The following is an 18,535-nucleotide window of genomic DNA, read 5'->3' as shown; positions in this document are numbered from 1 at the left end:
ATTATATGTTACAGGTGTACAATATAGTAAGTCACAATTTTTAAAGGTTATACTCCACTTAGAGTTAATGTAAATATTGGCTATATTCCCTGTGCTATAGGGATATGTATCCTTATAGGTTATTTATTTTACACATAGTAGTTTGTACCTCTTAATCCCTATCCCTATATTTCCCCTCTTCCCTCCCCTCTACCCACTTGTAACTACTAATTTGTTCTCTATATCTGTGAATGTTTCTTTTTTGTTATATTCACTATGATGGACACTTAGGTTGCTTCCATATCTTGGCAATTGTAGATAATGCTGGTATGAATATTGGGGTGTATATATCTTTTCGAATTAGTGTTCTGGAGGTTTTGTGGGGGGTATATCCCCATGAGTGAAATGTCTTGGTCATATAGTTGTTCTATTTTTAGTTTTTTGAGAAACCTCTGTGCTGTTTTCCACAGTGGCTGCACCAATTTACATTCCCACCAGCAGTGTACGAGGCTTCTCTTTTCTCCACATCCTCCCCAACATTTGTTATTTGTGTTCTTTTTGATGATAGCCATTCTGACTTGTGTGAGGTGATATCTCATTGTGGTTTTGATTTGCATTTCCATGGTGATTAGTGATGTTGAAGATCTTTTCATGTGCCTGTTGGCCATCTTCATTTCCTCTTTGGAAAAATGTCTATTCAGATCTTCTGCCCATTTTTAATTAGGTTGTTTATTTTTTTGATGTTGAGTTGTGTGAGCTATCTATATACTTTGGATATTAACCCCTTTTTGGTCATAGACATATAGATCAATGGAACAGAATCAAGAGTCCAGAAATAAACCCACACACTTGTAGTCAATTAATCTATGATAAAAGAGACAAGAATATACAATGGAGAAAAGACAGTCTCTTCAATAAGTGATGCTGGGAAAACTGGGCAGTGACATATAGAAAATGAATTTAGAACACTCTAACACCATATACAAAAATAAATTCAAAATGGATTAAAGACCTAAATTAAGATTGGAAACCATAAAACTCCCAGAGGAAAACAGGCAGAACACTCTTTGAAATAAATCGCAGCAATATTCCTTTGGATCCGTCTTCTAAAGTAAAGGAAATAAAAGCAAAAATAAACAAATGGAACCTAATTAAACCTAAAAGCTTTTGCACAGCAAAGGAAACTATTGAAAAAACAAAACGACAACCTACTAAATGGGAGAAGATATTTGCAAATTTTATGACTGATAAAAGGTTAAATCCAAAATAACAAACAGCTCATATAACTCAACATCCAAATACTTAAAAAGCCCAATTTAGTAATGGGCAGAAGACCCGAAGAGATATTTTTCCAAAGAGGACATGCAGATGGCCAACAGGCACACAAAAAGAAAAATGTATTTAAACAGTTCTAACCCAGTACTCAATGATCCAGCAAACATCTATTAAGTACCCACAATATGACAAATAACAACCACAGGTAAACAGTAGGAGCTCTCTGTGGCAAATACCCACTTTACTTAGGGTAAGAATATTTCATAAAGTTCTGTTTGTAGTCGCCTAAACTTGAGGGCTTGTATTTAAAAGGTGGAGCCAGTTTTATCCTATGTATGGGAATCTTTTCTTCAGATGGTTTTCCTCTTCCTTAATATAGAGGCCATGTCCAGAATCTAAATAATGAGTATGTTTTGGCTCAGAGCATATCAAGAATGCAAAGTCATTTTGCATTATTCAACGTGATATAGCCAGAAGTATATTCTAAATTATTACACTGGTGTTCCTAAGCAAAATTAAATCATTGAGAAAAATGGGTATCAGACTATAAATGAATCTTAAATGAAATAAGCCAATGAAGGATAAGTTCCCCTCTTCTGAGAGGAAGGCTTTGGGAAAGAGAGCCCAGTGCTAGTAGATTCAGGTGGAATGTTCAGGAGCGGTGGAGGTGGAATGGAAGAGTGGTGTGGAGTGGAATGGAGAGGATCCTGTAAAATATCTGATCCCTGGTCATTCTCAGGCCAATGTGATTTAGGTTGCATTCATTCCATTAGGAAGATCCTTTCATCTCAACTCTTCCCTATGGATTTCCCCAGGACAGGGAAAATGGAGACCCACAGAGCTGAACCATGCCCCAGTGTAGCCATTACCAGCATGTACCTGGTGAGTCACATCCATCTTAAGGGGAAACATCCAAGGGGTTTCCCTCTAAGAAGCCAGGTGTTACGGAATGGTTGGAATTCTTTTATGTTGTTTTTTTCTTTAGTCCTCATACACAATGGAATAATCTACTTACTTCTGATTCAGGATGGAAAACACAAGTTTCTGTCTTTTCCCACCTAACAACTCATTACGTGATAGAAAAAAGGAGATATAAACCCACAGCAAAGAGAAAACAAGAGGGAGGATATCAGTGTAAGAGGAATTTCAACATATTTCTAAGAGAAAGTAAATGGATGGAGAAATAGTAATTGATGGTGTGGGTGCAGGAAGTTGCAGCCTGGTATGTGCAAGAGAGATGGGAGACAAGAGTCAAGTAGAGTCACAACTCAAGAGAACCATCAGACTCAGAAACATCAGGAACAGCCACAGGAAGAAAGAAATCTTGGACATGAAAATTGGGAACTAAATTGAAGTTCTGTAGACAGAACATTGTATCCTCCTTGTACCCTCTCCCATCCCATCTCCACACAGAAACGCCAGCAGGCAGGCCTCTGGCTCTCAAGCAACTGTTTAATGAACATGCATCTATAATGGCTGCACTCTGGTCAGCTGGTTAATGGATCAGCCTAGAACAAAGCTCTCCAGTAAACAAGTCCACTACGTGTTCATGGAGTCCCATTCTGGTCTTTAGGGCTCATTCTTAAAAATAAATAAGATTACCAAATATTTGAAAGTCTGCAAGATGAGAGTTACCAAGCTAAACCAATAACAAGAGGCTGTGAGAAAGAACAATCAGGAAGCAAGAATTAGCTCCTGGGAACTAAATATAATAACTGATGAAGTAAACAATTCAATAAAATATTCTAAGATAAAGAAACAGAAAACATGAGAAAGAAAACGATTAACAATGGTAGAATAGACACTCCAGAAATTACAGAGGGTGGGAAATTATCAGAGAGATAATGAAGGAGAATTGACCAGAGCCAAAGGACACAAATCACCAGACTAAAAGGATCCACCAAATTCCAAGTGTGAATGACAAAAGACTCACATTTTGATAAATCATTGTGCAATTTCAGAACTCCATGAATAAAGAGAAGATTCTAAAAGATTTCAAAGATGAAAGACAAACAGGTGACTTCCAAATTAGACTTGAAAATTAGACTCAGATGGGACTGCTCATCCATAGTCCTAGGTACTTAGAAGACAATCAATGATGCCTTTAGAGTTCTGAGGGAAAACATTTTCAGTCTTTAATTTTATATCCTGCCAAATTTTCTGTCCAGTGTGAGGGCAAACTAAAAACATTTTCAGACAAACAAGGAATCAGAACCTTTATCTCCAACATACCCCTATGAGGAAGTTACTGAGGATGTGCTCAAATAAAATGAGTAAACCAACAAATATGAAGACTTATGATTCAAGCTAGGAGGATAATGAAGGGAAGTCCCAGGATGAGAGAACTCTGTTACTAGAATAGATTGGAGCAGGAGGATAAGGAACTCTGAGAGGGTGGAGCTGGAGAAAATAATGGATTCAAGAGATTTGATATCCTTGAGAATTTGGAGAAACTTAAGGAGGTAATGAAAGCCATGTTTATTTCTAGAAAACCATCCTCTTCCATTTCTAAAAAAATTGCTTCCAAATCCCTCCCTGATGAATCTATGTGACAATTCTTCCCTCTTAGCATTCTTTCCTGGAAGTTCTCAGGAGCTGGCTGTCCCAGCAACGCCTACTCAGAATTTGTGAATATGAAGCTTGAAACTCCCTCTCAGGCATCTGTTTACAAGAATTGACATTTCATGAGGGGAGGGAAGATAGGCTTTGCTCTGAGGCTGAAGAAGGTTGGTGCCAGAGGAGAGACAGGAAAATTACAAAGAAATAAATAGTTATGTAATCTCTATTCCCCAGCTAGCTCAAGGTCCTTCTCCAACCAGCCATTTGGTCTAGGTAGGGCTCTTCCCTTAAGTCTAAAGATGGAACATATAAACCAGACTTAAGCCAAATGATACATGACACTCACTAGTGACATTGTTGGTTAAAAGTGAGGAGGGTGTAGCTCAGTGGTAGAGTGAGTGCCTAGCATGCATGAGGTCCTGGGTTCAATCCCCAGTACCTCCACTAAAACAAATAAATAAACCTAAAGTGAGATTGAGACTGGTAAAATATACTTAATAAGAATGTTAAAAAAAAAAAAGGGAAGGGATCAAGGTTAATTAATAGAAATAAGATGCACAAAGTTAGTAAATTCAGGTTATTGTGTACAGGTCACCAAGTCCTTCCCAAGAGTCAGTCAAAAGGAGGAGAGAGGTTTCCACATTGCTTGGGAAAAAAGTGTCTGGGCTAGCTGTGTGTTGCTGGACAGGCTCAAAAAAGTGCAAAGGCAGTTAAAGTAAAAAAAAAAAAAGTAGTCAGGATAACAACAAAAAAAGAACAGTAGATTATGAGAAATGTCAAGAAATTTAAAATAGACTACTTTTTGTAAGAAGGTAAAGAATTAAAGAGTTATGTAAAGTAAGGTGAAGGAAGGACAAGAAAAGTAAAAGGATATAAAGGATTGTCTACATTTAAAGGTGTCCTAGAAATAATAGACATGATGCTGGCAAAGAAAAACTGTCCCCTGCCAGAACACAGAACCAAAAGACTGAAAAAACAGGTTGGCCTAACATCCCCACCTCAAGATCTCCTAGGGTGGAGAACATCCAGTGCTAATATCATTATGACCTGCAGGGGGCAGTGTGTGCTCACTCAGCTAGGGTGAGGCTACTTCTAATGTCCTCAAGGCCTCCCTGTCAGCTGAAGGCAGGAGGGGGGAGCCTGTGCATTCAGAGCAGGACCCATCCTCACTGCAGGACTCCATGCCTCCTTCAGCAGCACTGAGTGGGCACTCCAGATGTGCTTACTTTGGGCAAGGGCTCACACTTCTTTTCTTCTGCACACTCGCAGCTGCTTCATCACTCTGCTTGGGGCCCATCAGGATAAATCTCACTGGGCCCTTTAGCCCTGCGCATGTAGTCACCCGAATCATCCTCATTCCCCAGCTCTAATCCCCTTTCAGCTTGTATATCACCTTTTCTGACCCCAGGTCCATAACTCCTCACCAACTGAAACCTGTCCACTGTGCCCCTGGAGCTCAAGGTCATTCATCAGCAGAATATTCGGCATCCTCACCATCTTTCATGCATGTTCTCTTCATCTTGCTCTGCAATGTAATTCTCTTCTGAGGGTACTGCTTTCTTGTGCAGTCCTCTCAAGAGGTAGTTGCTTTGCTGCTCTCCTACAGCCCTTGTATCGCTGGGCCTGGAGGTGAGTTACCTGCTGTCTGTATTCCCCACTGCTAATCTTAAATGCCCTCTCTTCCACACATGAAGAAAATGTGCTCCACAACCCATCTTGTGGGGGGATTTATGACCCCCTCCCTCATGCTTTGAAGATATTAGCTGCTGGATCACTGTCTCCAATATGCCAACATCATTGTGGATTTTTGTATCTACACTGATGATTATTCCCATGCCTTAGTATCTAATAAGTTTCTTGATACTGTCTTCTCCATGAATTTGTTTTCCAGTCTCCCTGAGTTTTATTCTAGAGCTTGTCATTACAATAACCTCAATCCCACCACAATTTCTATTTCAGATATTCCAGTCCCTGACCACACCTCTTTCCTAACCCAGACTTCCCAGAAGACAGAGCCAGCCTGAGGCAAAGCATGTGTGCTGATGCTTTATGGGGAAAGAAGCAAGAGTGAGGAAACTGGAGCCATCAGGCTGGGAAGTTGGGAGAACCATCTGCAAGGTGGTGCTTTACTTAACCGGCACCACCTTCACAAGCAGGCTCAACTGGGTTGCTCTCAGGGCAGCACCAGAAGAGCCACAGAGAACCACTGCATCTAAAACCAACCCATTGAGGGAGGAAAAGGAAGCCATTTATCTACTTCCAGTTCCCTGGTAGAAACACACACACACACACACACGCACACATACACGCAAATAGAAATGTGTTAAGGCCTGAGACTACAGAACAGGAAACCTGAATTCTGCAAGTGGGTCATTGGGAATAATGGTGATCAGAGACAATTATACTTCTACCACCTAGTAGTTGCCCATACCTACAAATTTCTAGATATTGAAGAAACAGAACTATCCTCCTCCCCAACTTCACAACAGTAATGCATTCCTGAGGGAACTGTAAAGATTAGTACCACCTACAGAGTTTGAAAGATGCGAAGTAGTCATTCCTACCAGGATCTCATTTAATTTGTCGTTTTGGCACATGCAAAAGCTTGATGGATTTTGGAGAATAACCATGGTTTATTATCAACGTTATCATGTGGTGAATCCAATTACAGCTGCAATCTGGTTGTGGTATCTTTATTGGAGCAAATCAATATAGCCTTTGACATCTGAAGAATGTTTTCTTTTTAACCCCAAAGCAGTCTGCCTTCATGTGGCATGACAGCTGTATTACTTCCATATTTTTCCTCAGGCCTATGTCAACCTCCTGCTCTCAGGGCATAATATAGGCAGAGGGGGTCTCGATCATCTTGAGAGCCCAGAACATTGTTCTGGTCCATTACGTTGATGATGTTATGCTAATTGGACCAACTGCACAGGAAGTAGCAAGGATTCCAGATACTTTGGTAGAACACATACATTCCAGAGGATGAGGAGAGAAACCCTGTGAAAATTTGGGGACCTGACACATAGATAAAGCTTCTAGTGGTCCCATTGCCTGGGACATGTGGAAAAGTAACTTTTAAAATGAGAGACAGGTTGCTTCACTTTGCATTGACCACATGAATCAAGAGGAACAAAGCATGGTGCCTGTTGAGATTTTGGAGACAAAAATATATGTTCTTCATTCGAGCATGTTGCTCCAACCCATTTACCAAATGACCCATAAGGTTGCCAGTTTCAAGTAGGGCCCAGAGCCAGAAAAGGCTCTGCAGCAGGTCTAAGTTGTTCAAGCTGCCCTGCTGCTTGGGTCTTGAGACCCAGCAGACCCAATGGGATGGGAAGCAAAAGCGAAATTGTGTAGGAAGCCTCTGTCAAAAACCCCAGTAAGAGAATCACAGTGCAGACCCTTACGGGTTTGAAGTAAAATTACGACCCCTTTTGCTGGCTATCCTCCACTTGAAAAGCAAATCCTTACTTGCCACTGGGTTGTCGTAGATATTAAATCTCAAAAAATGAAACATAAAGTAGTGACACAGGCAGATTCCTATTTGAGGTGGGATGCTGTCAGCTCTCATCAGAAACTGAATTTGCCTGCACCTTGATCATTGGACTTCTAGATTCCAGAACTGTGAGAAAATAAATGTCTGGATTTTTTTCCTAATTTTTAATTTTTTGTGGGGGTAGGTAATTAGATATGTATGTATATATGTATTTAAATGAAAGGGGATACTGGGGATTGAACTCAGGACCTAGTGCAACATAAGTGTGCACTCTGCCACTGAGCTATACTCTCCCCCAAATGTCTATGGTATTTTGTTATGGCAGCCCTAGCAAACTGATACATAGATAGGGGCATATTAGAGAGATTGTGGGTTCAATTCTAGACCATTGCAATAAATATTGCAATAAATCGAGTCATACGAATTTTTTGGTTTCCCAGTGCATACGAAAGTTATGTTAGCACTATACTGTTGAGAGTTTGGAATTTGCAGATACGCAATACTATATATAATATAGATAAACAGCAAGGTCCTACTGTATGGCACAGGGAACTATATTCAATACCTTGTTATAGCCTATAATAAAAAAGAATATGAAAAAGAATATATTTGTATAACTGAATCACTATGCTGTACACCAGAAATTAACACAACATATGTACTGACTATACTTCAATTTAAAACAATAAATAAATAAAAATAATTAAAAAGCACTATACTGTAGCCTATTAAGTGTGTAAGGGCATTATATCTAAAAACCAATGTACGTACCTTAATTAAATAATCCTTAATTGCTAAAAAACAATTCTAAGCATCATCTGACAACCCAGGGTTGCCACAAACTATCAATTTGTAAAAAACGCAATATCTGCAAAGTGCAATAAAACGAGGTCTGCCATTACAAGCCTCTTGTCAGTTATATGTATTGCAAATACTGTCTCCCTCCTCAGCTCCTTGCAAGCTCCACTGAGCGCCTGTTGTGGTTACCATTCACCATGTAACAAGTAATAGATAGTAACAAACCCTTACCCCAAAACTTAATGACTTAAAACAACATTAATCGTTTATCTTGATCATGATTCTGCAATTTGGGCAATGTTTGATGGGGACACTTCATCTCTTTACCACACAGCAGGGGAGGTTAGCCAGGGAGGTTTGACTGGGGCTGGAGAATCCACTTCTAAGGGAGTCACTCATGCTGCTGGCCAGAGGGTGCTGGCTGTCATCCGGTTGCTCAGCTAGTGCTGTAGGCCAAGGGCCTCAGTTCCTCCCTACCTGGGCTTCTTCATGGGTCTGCTTGACTTCCTCACAGAATGGCAGCTAAAGTCCAAGAACAAGTATTCCAGTAGACAGGAAGTGGAGGCTCCCAGTGTCTTGAGATCTGAGCCTGGACACAGGTCTGTTCCGTTCAGGCAGCCACAGAGCCTCCCCAGATTCAAGGGGAGGGACAGAGACCCTCCCCATCACTTCTTGATGGAAAAGTATTAAAGAATTTTTGGATACCACAGCACCTAAATATTTTGTTTCTTGGATTTGCAGCGTTTTTCTCTGCAGGCCCGTGATATCAAAGGAAGGACCCTGATACTACTAATAAATGATACTCGTGCTCCCACATCCAGACTTCCAGGAATTTCTCATGTCTCCTACTCTCTACCTATGCCAGCTCCTCAAGGACACTTCCTCACCCTTGGTTGTGGCTTGTTTTTCTGATCTCCGGAGCTGAAGACCTTCTTGCTATCCACTACAGCATCACAGCAACTAGTCATCTGAAGTGTGCATCACCTCTGTAGAAAAAATTTAAATTCCTTAGCGCTGCTTATAAGGCTTCTCACAGGCTAATTCCAACCTACCTTTCAGCCTCATCTCCCCCTATTTGATCTCTTCTGTCCCATGGATTCCTGAGTTCTTGACAGCCCAGAGGGGTAGGTTTTCTGACAAGAGAAATAATAATAATATTATTAATAATAATGCAGTAACTTGGTGCTTTTGTATGCTTAACTCTATTGGAAATGCCAGTCACTCTTTACCTAACGCAGTAGTTCTTAGATATTTTGGTCTCGAGTCATTTACACTCTTAAGGGAGTTGAGGTTTAACAAAATTAATAATGTTTAAAACTTGGTCAAGGACATTTTTAAGTGAAAGTGGCCTTTTACTGCAAAGGCATGGCTGAAGAATAGAATGACTTGTGCAGTTTGGTGCCTCTGCTCTGATTCATACTGAAGCGCCAGCATCTTTCCCCACCCCCCTCTTTTGCACTATCAATGTAAATGTCAATACAGTGAAAAAGGCAAATATCAGTATTATTATAAAAAGAGTTTGACCTTGTAAATTTTCTTTTTTAGATTTTTTTTTTTTGGTGGGGGGAGGTAATTAGGTTTGTTTGTTTGTTTGTTTTTAGAGGAGGTATTGGGGATTGAACCCGGGACCTCATGCGTGCTGAGCATGCACTCTACCACTGAGCTGTACCCACCCTCCCTAACTATACCCCCCACCCCTATAAATTCTTTCCAAAGGTTTGGGAACCCCCGGCAGTCCAAAGATGACACTTTGAAAACAACTGACCTCACAAGCTCCTGTTCATTCTCCAAAGCCTGCTTGAATGTTTCCTCCCTTGAGAAGCTTGGATTGTGTCGCCTAGGCATAGTTAGTTGCTTTCCCTCTAGACTCCCATGGCTCCCTGAACTTACTTCCATTTAAGAATTTATAATAAAAAAATTACCCTAGGGGTAGAGATTAACAGAAGGTTTCTCACCAAGAGCAGTTCCAGTAGACCAGAAGATGAGGACACAGTTTGCATTGGGATGATGAGAGAATGAGAACTGAGTTATAAGATGTGGGCTATCTTTTGAAAAGCTTGACTGAGAGAGAGCAGAGGTCACGCCACCTAGAGCAGTGACTCTTATCCAGGCACTCTCACTGACCGGGAGTTCACTGCCCTGTTAAATAATTATCTGATTTCCCCCACTAGACTAACAGTTGGATGGGTTCTGTTTCTGCCTCATCCTTTTGTCTGCTCCTGTCCCCCAGCACTCAACACAGTAGCTAGTACATAGCACATTGAATAGTCAATGAATGAATAAATGAATGGTGTTATAAATTTTGGTAATCATGGAGATGTACTGCTCAGACACCCCTTCAAGGAAGGACTTGCTACTCAGATGCAGAGAATGTAGTCAGTAGACAGACTAGTGGCCAGCTCTTTAAGGGTCTGCCTAAGCAGCCCTCACCGGTGATGGAGTGAGGTGCTGGTGATGGCAGTGGTGGATGGAAGGAGATTAAGACCTGGCTATTTATGTCAGACATAGGGCACTCTGACAGACAGCACTCCAGAATAACTCTGGTCTGGCCAAGGCATGGGCAACTCAGTACTGCAGTTTGATTTCTTCCTCTGCTCAACCCTGCTTCCTATCTCCCGCTGCTTCTCTTTACATGTGTTGATCCTGTTAAAAAACAAAATTCAACTAAGTAAATTTTAAAGATCTTATCTGCTTTATTTAACAATTCGTGAATCAGGCATCCTCCAATCTAGCAGATAGAAAGGAGTACAAAATGAAAGACTTTTAGAGGCCAAAGGGAGCAGAAACAAATCAGTTACAGTAGGCGAAAAAGCAGATCGGTTATTGCAAGGTTACTTTCCCTACAGGGGCTGCCAGGGATTTATCAAGCAGATTACCCTTTTAATGCTGATCAGGCAATTATTGATTGGCTAGTTTAAGATTCCATTTCTGGGAAAGCCAAAACTGTAATTAAGTCTCAGTTTGGTGACATGGGACTTAGCATAAGCTACTTCACTGGGGGCCCTTGTCTTGTTTTTAACAATCCCTAATTACCATCTTGCAGCCAAAACTCTATCTCAGCTTCTGCTTCTAGAGAACCCATCCTGTGACAGGAGACAAAGGAACTTGCTCCACTATCCAAGCAAGACAGAGGTGAGACTGGAGGAAGGAGTAGGAGTTTAAGTGCCCAGAGAGAAGGGCCAGCCAAGTAAATTCGTGGCCAGAATTCACTCTCCTTCCTATCAAAAATATGTGCTCTAGAGTATGTTCCTTTGCCTTGAGTCTTCTTCTTCTGTCATCTTTCTAGTAAAATTATATTTGAAGAATGTCAAATATTTCAGATAAATGACAGGGAAATAGATTTGCATTGTGCTTGTCCAGTTAGACACCAGAGCCCCTTCAAGCTTGGAGAGGTGGTGGTGGTGGAGATCCCACCCAGGGAAGGGCTAAGTGTGCACCCAGGCAACTGGGAATTCCTTCCCTTGGGGAGCATTCCCACTGATATAGGAAAAAGAATGGCGGGAGGGGCGTGAGAGGATGGCTGTGTCCCAGGTCTCAGCTGAGTCCCTGGGACTCACCCCACCAAGTTAGGGTTTTTGGCTTCGTGTAGGAAAAAAACTTAAGAATGAGCCACAGTTGGATAATAGATTTATTTAGAGAGATGTACATGGTATGTGTTTGTGGGGGGGTTAGTTAAAGTAAAGGTAGATATACACTCCGTAGACAGAGTGTGGGTCATCTTGGAAGGTGAAGAAGCGTGAGGTATAGTGTTGCTAGTTTTTATATGCTAACAAGTGAGGGGATTATTCCAACTACTTTGGGGAAGGGGCAGGGATTCCCAGAAATTGGGCCACCACCCTCTCCTTGACCTTTCATGGTTAGCTTCAGAACTGTCATGGTGCCTGTGGGTGTGTCATTCACCATGTTAATGAAGCTCAAGTCCACTGAAGGCTGAATCTCCTGCCATCGTGGGCCTCCAGGTCTATTGGGAGTTGACTTTTCCACCATCTTGGTGCTGATTGTTATGTCATTCCTTTAATGGCTGTGTCCTGCTCCCTTCCCTGCTGTTTTACCACCTCACTCTCATTTGTCTGTGGTGTTTGTTCAGTTATGAGAGAATTCACCCTCCCACCCCATGTCGGAATGTGTCAGTTTGACTCAGCACTGTGATAACTGCTCCTTTTGATTCTTCTCTTCCTCCAGACTTCAGGCAAACTTCAGAAGTGTCTATTTCATGTGGCTCTTCTGTTTTTTCCCCTGCCAGCCAGGATTTTGTAGGGTTTAAGAGCCTGGGCTTTGGATTCAGAACATAAGAGCCCCAGTTTTGTCATTTACAACCTGGGTGACACTAGTTAAATTACTTAACCTTGTGCTTGCTTTGGCAGCACATATACTAAAATTGGAATGATAACAGAGATTAGCCTGGCCCCAGCCCAAGGATAACACCCAAATTCATGAAGTGTTTCATATTTTTAAGAATATATATATTCATGATTTCTTCAAAAACCTTTTCAATCCCCTTTGATCTTTCTTCCCCTTCTGGGACCCCTATTATGCGAAGATTGGCACACTTTATATTATCCCATAGGTCCCTTATGGGTTCACGGTGAGAATGAGAGGAAGTGGTGGAATCACTTAGTCCTGGGTTCAAGTTCTTGGCGCATTACATACTTGCTGAGAGAACCTAGTAAATTGTTTAACATCTCTGGTTAAGCCTCATTTCTCACCTCTTAGCCCCTCCTACTCCACACTTCAGCCACACTGAACACACAGTTCCTCAAACATGCATTACACAAAAGAAAAATGTACTGTCTTCGTGGATTTGCCTATAGCGTTCCCTTTACCTACAGTGATGTGTTCTGCCAGTGCCCCCACCCTACACCAGCTGCACTAGTGCCTTTCATCTGGCCCATTCTTGCTCCTCCTTCAGAGCTTAGCTCAGATGTCACTTCCCTGACCACTCAGCCTGCTGTGTGCTCCCAGGGAAACCTGAGTTGTCTCTGTTGGAACACTTACCATTCTATATTGATATTCCCTGTTAACGGCAGACCCTCCCCAGCTCCATGCCTCATTCGCGACAGCAGTTTCAGTACCTGGTGCCTCACAGCTATTCAGTAAACGAAGTGAAATATTGAAACTTTGTCAGGTTTGAAGAGTTGGACAAATGCCATAAAGGGTAGGCATTCAACAAATATTTGTTGAGAGGAATGGAGTAGAATGGAATAGTGAAAATTCTGATTATGCTGTTTTGCCGCATTATGTTTAAAAGTCCACAAGATGTTAGTGTTTCTACCTGAGAAAAAATAAGGCAGTAGCCTCAGAGTCCAAGCACTCTCACTTCCTGATGCCAGAAATTAATTTAAAGTGAATATTGATATAGAAATAATAGAGATTGGTTGATTTAATTGAACAGACAATATATGTACATGCTACAAAATTCAAAATGTATACAGTGGAAAGTAAACTCTCTCTCCCGAGCTGCTTCTTTCCCTGATCCCCCAGCCCCATTTTGTCTACCCCAAGGGCAACTATTTCTATTATCCTTCCCGAGATATCCTGGATATAATCACATAAATGTATTTTTTCCCAAATAACACCAGTGATTGTATACAATACAGATGGATGTTCTGTGCCTTGATTTTTTTTACTTAAAATACCTAATTGTTCCATGGGAAAAGAGATAGGATTACCCTATTATTTTAATATTTTTTAGCTGTACCAGACACATTTACTAAGTCTTCTATTGATGGCTATTCAGGCTATTAATAATCTCTTGTCATTACAAATACCCCCAAACAGTCCTCATATTACACGTGCAAGTATATCTATATTTTAAATTCCGATATTTAGGTATTGTCAGTTAGCCCTCCATGGGTCTGTACACATTAACACTTCCATCAAAAATGTGAGAATATGAATGTCCTTTTCTTCATAAACTTATCAAAGATGTGTGTGTGTGTATACATCTTGTTATATATATATCACTTAATATATAACTTAAGTGTGTACATACTTAAAATATATAAAATATGTATATTTGCCAATCTGATAGGTGAACCATATCTCATTGTAGTTTTAAAAAATGCATACTTTGCACAAGGCGTGGTATAAGCTAGCACAGGCTTTGCCCTTGTCTATTTACCTGTTGTATTATAGGTCTTTTTCATATTTTGTAGGAGTTCTCTGTATTATTTAGCCCTTCATTACTGTGGTATGAATATCTTTCCCAGATTGTCATTTATATTTTTCACCGTTTATGGTATTTTTCCATCAGAATTATTATTTTTTTTATTGATTTACAATGTTGTGTTAGTTTCTGGTTGACAGCATGGTGATTCAGTTATACATATATATATTCTTTTTCATTATAGGTTATTACAAGCTATTGAATATAGTTCCCTGTGCTATACAGTAGGACCTTGCTGTTTATCTATTTTGTACATGGTAGTTTGCATCTGCTAATCCCAAACTCCTAGTTTATCCCTCCCTCTCTTTCCGCTTTGGTAATCATAAGTTTGTTTTCCATGTATGTATGTTTGTCTCCATTTTGTAAATAAGTTCATTTCTTTTTTTTAGATTCCACATATAAGTGATATATATTTGTCTTTCTCTCTCTGACTTACTTCACTTAGTATGATAATCTCTGGGTCCATCATATTGCTACAAATGGCATTATTTTATTCTTTTTTATGGCTGAGGAGTATTCCATTGTATGTATATACCACATCTGCTTTATCCAGTCATCTGTCAATGGACATTTAGATTGCTTCCATGTCTTGGCTATTATAAATAGTGCTGCTGTGAACATTGGAGTGCATGTATCACTTCAAATTAGAGTTTTGTCTGGATATGTGCCCAGGAGTGGGATTGCTGGGTCATATGGTAAATCTATTTTTAGTTTTTTAAGGAATCTCCCCACTATTTCCCATAGTGGCTCCACCAAATTACACTCCAACCAGCAGTGCAGGAGGGTTCCCTTTTCTCTACACCGTCTCCCAGAATTATTTTTTATGGGGTCAAATATATCAGTCTTTTCTGTTGTGGGTTCCAAGTTTTGTGTCATGCTTAGAAAGCTTCTGTACTTCAAAGTCATTTTTAAAAATTACTTTGTTTTTTTCTAGAATTTTTGTCTTTTTCACATTTCAATATTTTGATTCAGTAGGCATTTATTTTGGTGGAAGGGGTAAGATAGAAATCCATTTTTTCCAATTGGCCACCCAGTTGTCCCAACACCATTTAGTAAAGATTTCATCTTTTCCCTACTTACAGAAAATGGCAGATTTATCATAAACAAAATTCTCATCTTTAGCATAAAAAGTAGCCATGTTACCCTGCCCACAGGCCACATACTACACTTTGATTTTGTGGGAAAGAGGCATGAGAAGAAAAGGAGGTGATAGAAGAGATTTATTCAGCAAAATATTTTCCATGCATGATTTGAGTTAGTGCTTAAGATTTCTACATTTACAATATGGTACCAAAAAATCTGTCATGATAGCAATAACTTTTATCATCAGGAAAAGATTAAATTATATTCACCATCTTCTATTTGTTAATACAGGAACTTGTGCAATGTGTTTGAGAAAAAATAATGCAGAGTATTTTTCATACACACCCGTACACACACAGACACAAAACACACACACGTTTCCTTCCTCAGGAAAGCAAGTTGTGTAATGGCTAAGAGTTTGGGCTCTGAGTCAGACAAACCTAACTCATAGGGTTAATGTAAGAAATATTTGTTCATACAGAGTGTTCATTAGCACAGTGCCTGACTCAGAATAAATCTCAGCATTCAGTAGCTATCAACTTCTCTTTTCGTAAGATGCTTAGATAAGTTTCTCCAAGATTTCTCAGATGTGGTTTACATGCTATCACTGGGGTATTTTGCATTCATCAACTAAAGAGATCGCATGAAAAAACATATCCAGCAAAATCTGGGAGAAACTTATCTGAGTATATAAATAATACTTGCAGGTAGGTTATTTAGCACAGTGGCTGGAACATAGTAAATTTTTAATAAAATTTAGCTGCTATTATTACTAAAAAGTCCATTCATCTCACTTATTCAAAGAAGAACTATGGGAGAGTGGGCAGTGAGGTAGGAGTATGACAGTATCCAGTAGGATCCACAGGAAGTAGATTCTGTGTCTCCAGACCCTATCATTGACCCCTAGGTATGGTACTAGATACATATTTAAAATTTTATTTTTTTATTTTTTATTGACGTATAGCTGATTTACAATGCTGTGTTAATTTCTGGTGTAAAACATAGTGATTCTATTATACATATATATATATTCTTTTTTATATAGGTTATTACAAGCTATTGAATATAGTTCCCAGTTAGGACCTTGTTGTTTATCTGTTCTGTATATAGTAGTTTGTACCTGCTAATCCCAAACTCCTTTAATTTATCTCTTCCTCCCCTCTTCCCCTCTGGTAACCACAAATTTGTTTTCTATTGCTGTGGGTCTGTTTTGTTTTTGTAAATAAGTTCATTTGTGTCATTTTTAAAGATTTCACATACAAGTGATATCATATGGTATTTGTCTTTCTCTGACTTCACTTAGTATGATAATCTCTGGGTCCATCCATGTTGCTGCAAATGGCATTATTTTATTCTTTTTTTATGGCTGAGGAGTATTCCATTGTATAAATATACCACAACTTCTTTATCCATTCATTTGTCAATGGACATTTAGGTTGCGATACTAAATATATTTTAAAAGATCTTTGGGTCATTAAGGCTAACCAAAATGGACTACTTATCAGTCACTCTTGATATTTGAAAGAATACCTTATTTTTAAATTGTATCTTTTGCTGCTGTTAGTTGACCATATAAATTCTAGGGAAAAAGTGTTCGTGAGTGTTTCCACTGGAACACTATGAAAAGATCTGGTGTTCTAGCCACCATCATCCATGCAACATGAAGGTTCTTTGAAAACTAGTATATTTTACCTTCAAAAGAATCATGCAAATTTTGTATGTTAATTCATATGATACAGTGCTCTTTGAACTGAATGACCCTTCACCCAAGATGGAGAGCAGCATGAGGTGGAGGAAGTAGGCCTTGGAATCACACAGACTAGACTGGCATCCTGTAAAGCCATTACTCACTAGTTGTATGACATGGACAAGTCACTGAATCTCTCTAAATCTCAGTTTCTCTGCCTGTAAAATGGGGGGCAAAATCCCATCTTATTGTCACAATTCAATGAAAATGTACATGCCTTCTCTGTGCCAGATACTGTGCAAGGTGTTTGGGATACATAAATGAGGAAGACATGGACCCTACCCTCAAGGAGTTGACTCCAGTAAAGATGCTCAGTAAATATTTTGTTGACTGGACTACTAAATAGATCCTTGATGCACATCAGTTTCTTCTCCATTTCCCCTACCTAACCTATCTACCAACTTAATCTGAGGAAGAAATTAGACTGAATTACATTTCCTTTTTAAAAATGTTTTATTTGAATTCTTTTTAGACTTACAGAAAGGTTACAAAAATGGTACAAAGAGTTCACTTATATCCCCCACTCTACTTTCCCATTGTTAACATCTTAAATAACCACAGGACAGTGATTCAGAATGAGAAATCAACATTTGTACAATATTATTAACCAAACAATAGAATTTACTTGAAAAATCACTATTTTTCCATGAATTTTTTTTCTGCCTCCAGATCCTGTCCACCACCATACAAGGTATTTAGTTTTTATTCCTCCTTAATCTCCTCCAGTATGTTACAGCTTTTCAGTCTTTCCTTATCTTTCATGACCTTGACACTTTTGAAGAGCACCATAGTAGTCAGAATTCTAAGATGACCCCTAAGATTCCTCCCTCAGGGAGTGCATGCCTTATACACACTTTGAGGGCAAGAAGAAACTGTGAATATGAAGAGCTGTCACTTCCATGATTACATTACTTATCAGTTGTCTGATTTATCAAAAGAGAGGTTACCTGGGTGGATCTGACCTAATCAGGTGAGCCCTTAAAAATGATGGGGCCCTTCCTGTCATCAGAGAGATTGTAAATGTGAGTGGGTTCAAGGCGGTGGTCACATGGCAAAGACCTGAGCGGTCCCCATCTGCTGACACCCAGCAACACAATGGAGACCTCAGTCCTACAGGTGCTAGGGAATGATTTCCTAGGGGAGCTTGGAAATGTACTTTTCTCTAGTTGAGCCTTCAAATGCAAATACAGCTAGCAGACACCTTGATTTCAGTTTTGTGAGACCCTGAACAAAGGACTCCTGACCGACAGAAACTGATATTAAATGAGTGTTCTTTTAAGCTGCCAAATTTATGGTGATTTGTTATGCAGCAATAGAAAACTAATACAAATATTGATCAGTTATTTGTAGAATGGCTCTCATTTTGGGTTTGTCTGATGTTGTCTCATGATTGGAGTAAGGTTATGTGTTCTTGGCAAGAATGCCACAA

At 39.7% G+C, this 18,535-nt stretch overlaps 1 protein-coding gene and 1 non-coding gene across 2 annotated transcripts in view; both read left to right on the top strand.

Moving 5' to 3' along the window:
- CLPB (ClpB family mitochondrial disaggregase) overlaps nt 1–18,535 on the top strand; it is a 236,013-nt gene that overhangs the window by 88,461 nt on the left and 129,017 nt on the right. The gene's annotated exons all lie outside the window — the stretch shown is intronic.
- Nucleotides 12,459–12,563, top strand: LOC123613710 (U6 spliceosomal RNA). The gene has a single exon (XR_006721119.1). It is a non-coding gene; the product is annotated as a U6 spliceosomal RNA (small nuclear RNA).

Source organism: Camelus bactrianus, chromosome 10 (assembly GCF_048773025.1).
Source record: "Camelus bactrianus isolate YW-2024 breed Bactrian camel chromosome 10, ASM4877302v1, whole genome shotgun sequence".
Lineage (NCBI taxonomy): Eukaryota > Metazoa > Chordata > Mammalia > Artiodactyla > Camelidae > Camelus > Camelus bactrianus.
Note: the sequence above shows the minus strand (reverse complement) of the source record. Positions and strands in the feature narration are given on the sequence as shown.